The following is a 7,201-nucleotide window of genomic DNA, read 5'->3' on the forward strand; positions in this document are numbered from 1 at the left end:
CAGACAGACATACACACACCCACAATTTAGAGCCATGTGTACTTCACACATTTCATTACTGATTATATATATGTCAAATAAAATAAAAATATCTCCATAACAACTCAAATGAATAATATTTGATATTATTAATTTCAAACAACGGCATGAGAGTTACATACCAATCGAGAATTGGGTCTTCTCCATGCAAAAACATTTCTTCAAATTGGGAGTTCAAACTTGTCTCACAATCTGACAAATCTTCTAGTAACTCTGTCACTTTCTCTATCATTTTCGTCAATAATATCATGTAGATCTGTATACCTGGACTTTGCCTTTGATTTTCCAGATTTACTCGCCATAATTCTTTCAATAAAATAGCGGAAAATGATCTCGACTCAATACTGCTACGTGCAAACAAAGTGGCTCCTTCAGGTAGAAATTTCAATGGCGAATGGCTGTGTTACGCTCGACTTTCGTTCAAGAGCTGGCCTTGCCAGATATAACCATTAGATATTGCCGTTTTCCTCAGCTCATTGGCTATCCACCAAGACAGATTTCAAGACGATTAGTGGTCATTGGGCAGAAATACAGTCAATCAATCAAAGAAGCACCAGTCATATCATCGGCGCGCAATGAGGTCATTGTTTGGTGTGTTCAAATCAGTTCCTTTCGGTCAATACGTCCTGTAAAAAGAATCATCAGGTATGGTTGTGTTACTAACAGACAGAGGATTGCAATGAAACCATGACTAGATAAACGTAAATTTAGTGTGAGTAATTACATTGAATGTTTCGTTGAAAGTTGAAGGATACGTAATTCATGACACAAGCCGTTTCCAAAATGCTATAAAATATGATTTCATCAAACAAAACGACCATTTATTGTGAGGATTGGACCTCTTGTATTGCCAAAAGAAGAAGATCTTCAAATGTAATGGATTATTTCTGACTTTGTGACGCTAATGCTTGGTTGGAAAATGCTAGTAATACTTGTGTGTGCGGCCCGCTGTCGTCAGATTTTCGTATGGTATGCTTTCGGTGAAAATAATTTTTGAAATCTGACACAGTGGTTGGATTAAGAAGAAGTTAAGCTTTTAAATTATGTTAGATACATGTATTTACAAGAACGTTTAATATTACGAATGGTGTATTTAGAATCTTTGCGCTCTGCTATTTCACCGGATGTTAGCCAGGTGGGACGCTAACGTCCCACCTAGCCTAGAGAAGTTAATGGATTTCACCTTTTGAGTTGTCTCGCTGAAAATGTCTTACTCTTTAAAATGACTGCTCGACTTGTTGACTGCTCGATCCACAGAACAGACATTGTGGGCGAGGTTAGGAAGGCAGTGCTGCACGTGTAGCGCAAAATTTTATGTGGCGTCATCACGTCATGTACCTACATTATATACATCGGTTTTGCACATCGCCGTTAAATTAAACATCGGGCCGATACCGATGTTGGCATTTTTAGCTAATTTCAGCCGATTCCGATATGTTCACCAATATATTGTGCATCCTTAATTCAGATGCAAACCTCAAAATTGAGAAGTGTAGACAAACGGAGATACAGTTGTGGTTCTACAGTCTTTAATGTCACAACATAAAATGCAGGTAGACATGAGGCAGGGTTCCTACACCTTCTTAAACATCAAATTCAAGGACTTTCCAGGCCCAATTCCCTCAAAACGAAAATGGCATAGTTTGAGACACAGATCAAGGTTAATTAATTATTGTTACAACACTGACGTCCGTGCTGAGGTTGAGAGCATTTATGTCATCGGTCTTCTAATCTTCCCTTTAAGTTCATCTATTTAAATCTATCAATTCTTTCCTCCTGTTTTTTTGCTCATCCATTCCTCTGTCTCTGTTCTTCTTGATGTGTCACGTACCTCTATCAGCAGAGGTCTGTCAATGCACACATTATGTATGCCACCCACCCCTCTTATATGGTCAACTATACATCTCTGTGCTACATATGAATCTTCCTTCAAGTTCTCCACTTCAATCTGCCGATTGATGGAGAATCCACTCCCTACTGAGGCTTGTCCATGTGACAGTAAGAGGCGTTAGAGGAAAGTCTCCGTAGATTTCTGAGCTCTTTGTCCTTTGACATATACTCAGCTAAAAATGTGTCCACGATCTCTTGGGCGGGATCAACCCTTTACAAACTGAGTGTTTGGGCTTGGACAATGTCATCAATAAAATATGAGTACTGTCAAATAATGTCATCACAATCTTCTTCCTTCACCCGATGACTCCTTACAAGGTAGGCGAAGGCCTTAAATTTGGCTGTACACGGCATATTTCCATTTGTGCCTGCCATTTCCCTTGGAACCAAGAAAGATGCGAGACCAGAGATTACTTCAATGGAGATCTCAATGAGTTTGTTAACCGTTGTGAGCATACACTTCTTGCAAACGATTTTGAAGTCCATCAATGTTTCTGTCCAATTTTCTTTCCTGCATTCAAGTCTCACAATTCTTCGAGTAACAAAGCCGAAGTCGATGTGATTAGACGACTGGCTCACCTCAACATCAAGATGTTTTTGAGGGGTCTTCGCTTCTTTCATGAGGTCTGGCTTTAGGAATCTGCTCATCAAGCTCTTAAGCAGCTTGAACAAGTCTGCAGAGAAAAATGGCACCATGGGCTTCAAATCAAATGTATTTGTCACATACACATGGTTAGCAGATGTTAATGCGAGTGTAGCGAAATGCTTGTGCTTCTAGTTCCGACAATGCAGTAATAACAAACGAGTAATCGAACCTAACAATTCCACAACTACTACCTTATACACACAAGTGTAAAGGGATAAAGAATATGTACATAAAGATATGAATGAGTGATGGTACAGAACGGCATAGCCAAGATGCAGTAGATACATATGAGAGTGCAGTATATACATGAGATGAGTAATGTAGGTTATGTAAACAAAGTGGCATAGTTTAAAGTGGCTAGTGATACATGTATTACATAAAGATGTAGTAGATGATATAGAGTACACTATATACATATACATATAAGATGAGTAAATGTAGGGTATGTAAACATTATATTAAGTAGCATTGTTTAAAGTGGCTAGTGATATAATTTCCATAAATTCCCATTATTAAAGTGGCTGGATTTGAGTCAGTGTGTTGGTAGTAGCCACTCAATGTTAGTGGTGGCTGTTTAACATTCTGATGGCTTTGAGATAGAAGCTGTTTTTCAGTCTCTCGGTCCCTGCTTTGATGCACCTGTACTGACCTCGCCTTCTGGATGATAGCAGGGTGAACAAGCAGTGGCTCGGGTGGTTGTTGTCCTTGATGATCTTTATGGCCTTCCTGTGACATCGGGTGGTGTAGGTGTCCTGGAGGGCAGGTAGTTTGCCCCCGGTGATGCGTTGTGCAGACCTCACTACCCTCTGGAGAGCCTTACGGTTGTGGGCGGAGCAGTTTCCTGTATCAAGTGGTGATACAGCCCGACAGGATGCTCTCGATTGTGCATCTGTAAAAGTTTGTGAGTGCTTTTGGTGACAAGCCAAATTTCTTCAGCCTCCTGAGGTTGAAGAGGCACTGCTGCGCCTTCTTCAGGACGCTGTCTGTGTGTGTTGACCAATTCAGTTTGCCCATGATGTGTACGCCGAGGAACTTAAAACTTGCTACCCTCTCCACTACTGTCCCCTCGATGTGGATAGGGGGGTGCTCCCTCTGCTGTTTCCTGAAGTCCACAAGCATCTCCTTTGTTTTGTTGACGTTGAGTGTGAGGTTATTTTTCTGACACCACACTTCGATGGCCCTCACATCCTCCCTGTAGGCCGTCTCGTCGTTGTTGGTAATCAAGCCTACCACTGTAGTGTCGTCCGTAAACTTGATGATTGAGTTATAGGCGTGCATGGCCACGCAGTCATGGGTGAACAGGAAGTACATGAGAGGGCTCAGAACGCACTCTTGTGGGGCCCCAGTGTTGAGGATCAGTGGGGTGGAGATGTTACCTACCCTCACCACCTAGGGGCGGCCCGTCAAGAAGTCCAGTACCCAGTTGCACAGGGCGGGGACGAGTTTGGAGGGTACTATGGTGTTAAATGCTGAGCTGTAGTCGATGAACAGCATTCTTACATAGGTATTCCTTTTGTCCAGATGGGTTAGGGCAGTGTGCAGTGTGGTTGAGATTGCATCGTCTGTGGACCTATTTGGGCGGTAAGCAAATTGGAGTGGGTCTAGGTTGTCAGGTAGGGTGGAGGTGATATGGTCCTTGACTAGTCTCTCAAAGCACTTCATGATGACGGAAGTGTGTGCTACGGGGTGGTTGTCGTTTAGCTCAGTTACCTTAGCTTTCTTGGGAACAGGGACAATGGTGGCCCTCTTGAAGTATGTGGGAACAGCAGACTGGGATAAGGATTGATCGAATATGTCTGTAAACACACCAGCCAGCTGGTCTATGCATGCTCTGAGGACGCGGCTGGGGATGCCGTCTGGGCCTGCAGCGTTGCGAGGGTTAACACGTTTAAATATGTTACCCACTTCGGCTGCAGTGAAGGAGAGTCTGCAGGTTTTGGTTGAGGGCCATGTCAGTGGCACTGTATAGTCCTCAAAGCGGGCAAAAAAGTTATTGTTATTTAGTCTGCCAGGGAGCAAGACATCCTGGTCCGTGACGGGGCTGGTTTTCTTTTTGTAATCCGTGATTGAATGTAGACCCTGCCACAAACCTCTTGTGTCTGAGCCATTGAATTGTGACTCTACTTTGTCTCTATACTGATGCTTAGCTTGTTTGATTGCCTTGTGGAGGGAATAGCTACACTGTTTGTATTCGGTCATGTTTCCGGTCACCTTTCCCTGGTTAAAAGCAGCGGTTCGGGCTTTCAGTTTCACACAAATGTTGCCATCAATCCACGGTTTCTGGTTTGGGAATGTTTTAATTGTTGCTATGGGAACGACATTGTCAATGCACTTTCTAATGAATCAGCGTATTCGTCAATGTTGTTGTTGGAAGCAATGCGGAACGTATCCCAATCCACAATCGAAGCAGTCTTGAAGCGTGGAATCAGATTGATCGGGCCTGTGTTGAACAGACCTGAGAGCAGGAGCTTCTTGTTTCAGTTTCTGTCTGTAGGCAGGGAGCAACAAAATGGAGTCGTGGTCAGCTTTTCTGAAAGGAGGGCGGGGGAGGGCCTTATATGCGTCACGGAAGTTAGAATAACAATGATCCAAGGTTTTACCAGCCCTGGTTACGCAATCGATATGCTGATACAATTTAGGGAGTCTTGTTTTCAGATTAGCCTTGTTAAAATCCCCAGCTACAATGAATGCAGCCTCAGGATATGTGGATTCCATTTTGCAAAGAGTCAAATAAAGTTAGTTCATGGCCAGCGATGTGTCTGCTGGGGGGGAATATATACGGCTGTGATTATAATCTAAGAGAATTCCCTTGGTAGATAATGCGGTCAACATTTGATTGTGAGGAATTCTAAGTCAGGTGAACAGAAGGACTTGAGTTCCTGTATGTTGTTGTGATCACACAACGTCTTGTTAATCATAAGGCATACGCCCCCCGCCCCTCATCTTACCAAAGGATGTTTGTTTCTGTTGGCGCGATGCGTGAAGAAACCAGCTGGCTGCACCGACTCCGTTAGCGTCTCTCGAGTGAGCCATGTTTCCGTGAAGCAAAGAACGTTACAGTCTCTCATGTCCCTCTGGAATGCTACCCTTGCTCGGATTTCATCAACCTTGTTGTCAAGAGACTGGACATTGGCGAGTAGTATGCTAGGGAGTGGTGCGCGATGTGCCCGTCTCCGGAGCCTGACCAGAAGACCGCTTCGTTTCCCTCTTTTACGACATCGTTGTTTTGGGTCGCAGGCTGTGATCCATTCCGTTGTCCTGGGTGGAAGGCAGAACACAGGATCCGCTTCGGGAAAGTCATATTCCTGGTCGTACTGATTGTGAGTTGACGTTGCTCTTATATTCAGTAGTTCTTCCCGACTGTATGTAATGAAACCTAAGATTACCTGGGGTACCAATGTAAGAAATAACACGAAAAAATTAAATAAATACTGCATAGTTTCCTAGGAACGCGAAGCGAGGCGGCCATCTCTGTCGGCGCCGGAAGTTGTTGTTAAGGTGTACATCAAAATCTAGGTGGGACTATGAGTAAAATGACTAATTTATATTTGGTCCCATCCATGGAGACCTGAACCATGTTTTTCTTTGGTAGATCTTCGGTGCTCTTCTCAGACCGCTTTAAGGTCCAATGCGGTTGCATATCCCATAAATTTAGAATCATAAAAACTCGTCACAACTGTCCTCGTCCCATAAACGGACGTGGAATTCACACTGCTTTGACTGTTTTCCTGTTAAGGCTCTTGTCAAAGAGAGATAGTCCTCCTCCCTAGTATTTTTAGACAAGTGTTTGAAATGAGGAGCCAAGCCATGTGTGCACATATAGCTGGACTTTCTTGCCCTGCATGTGAAGGTCTTGGCTATTGCACTGTCTGGGAACGTCGCTGAGAACAGCACACCTAACAGTAAAAATAAATAAAATATTGAAATCAAACACATTTCTGTTTCTAGCGTGTGTGTACGTGAGTTTCACAGAGAGAGAATATGAAATATAAAAACAAATATAACATGCCCATAAAATGTATTTAAAGTTACAGGTGAGTTTAAAAACCATGCCACTCACCTGTGTGTTCACTACAGTGGAAAGAGTAGTGAGACTCCATCATATTCAGACACCACAATGTCTCAGCCCACAATGTGTCCTCTTTGGGAACGCCAGTTATGACAGACTGTCTTGAGGTGGTGAATGTGGTAGTAGTTGTAGAAGATTGTCTAGGTGGTGATGTAGATGACGATGACTTTCCCACATAGTTCAATAGAGTGGGAGCTATAAGAAAATTAATGTCCAAGTCTGATGAATGACTAGCTAACTGGCATTAGTCATGTAACGTGTCACTAATGATTCTAGTTAACGTCCTTTAACTAAATGTAAACTTTCAGCTAACGTTAGCAAACTGTAAATCATTTGAAATGTTCACTGTCCAGCTCTGCTTGCCGCAAGTTGGCTAACTTAACGTGAACTGAGCTAACGTTAGCTAGCTAGCACTATATTGACAGGTGTGATTCTGTGGGAGAACTGACTGACACATCTAGATAACAACATAGCAAACGTTAATTTGACCAAATAATTCTGTAACGTTAAAGTTAATTTACCCAACCACGAAGAGACGGAATAATCTAGCTAACTAA

The sequence above is a fragment of the Oncorhynchus gorbuscha genome, linkage group LG06 (genome assembly GCF_021184085.1).
Source record: "Oncorhynchus gorbuscha isolate QuinsamMale2020 ecotype Even-year linkage group LG06, OgorEven_v1.0, whole genome shotgun sequence".
Lineage (NCBI taxonomy): Eukaryota > Metazoa > Chordata > Actinopteri > Salmoniformes > Salmonidae > Oncorhynchus > Oncorhynchus gorbuscha.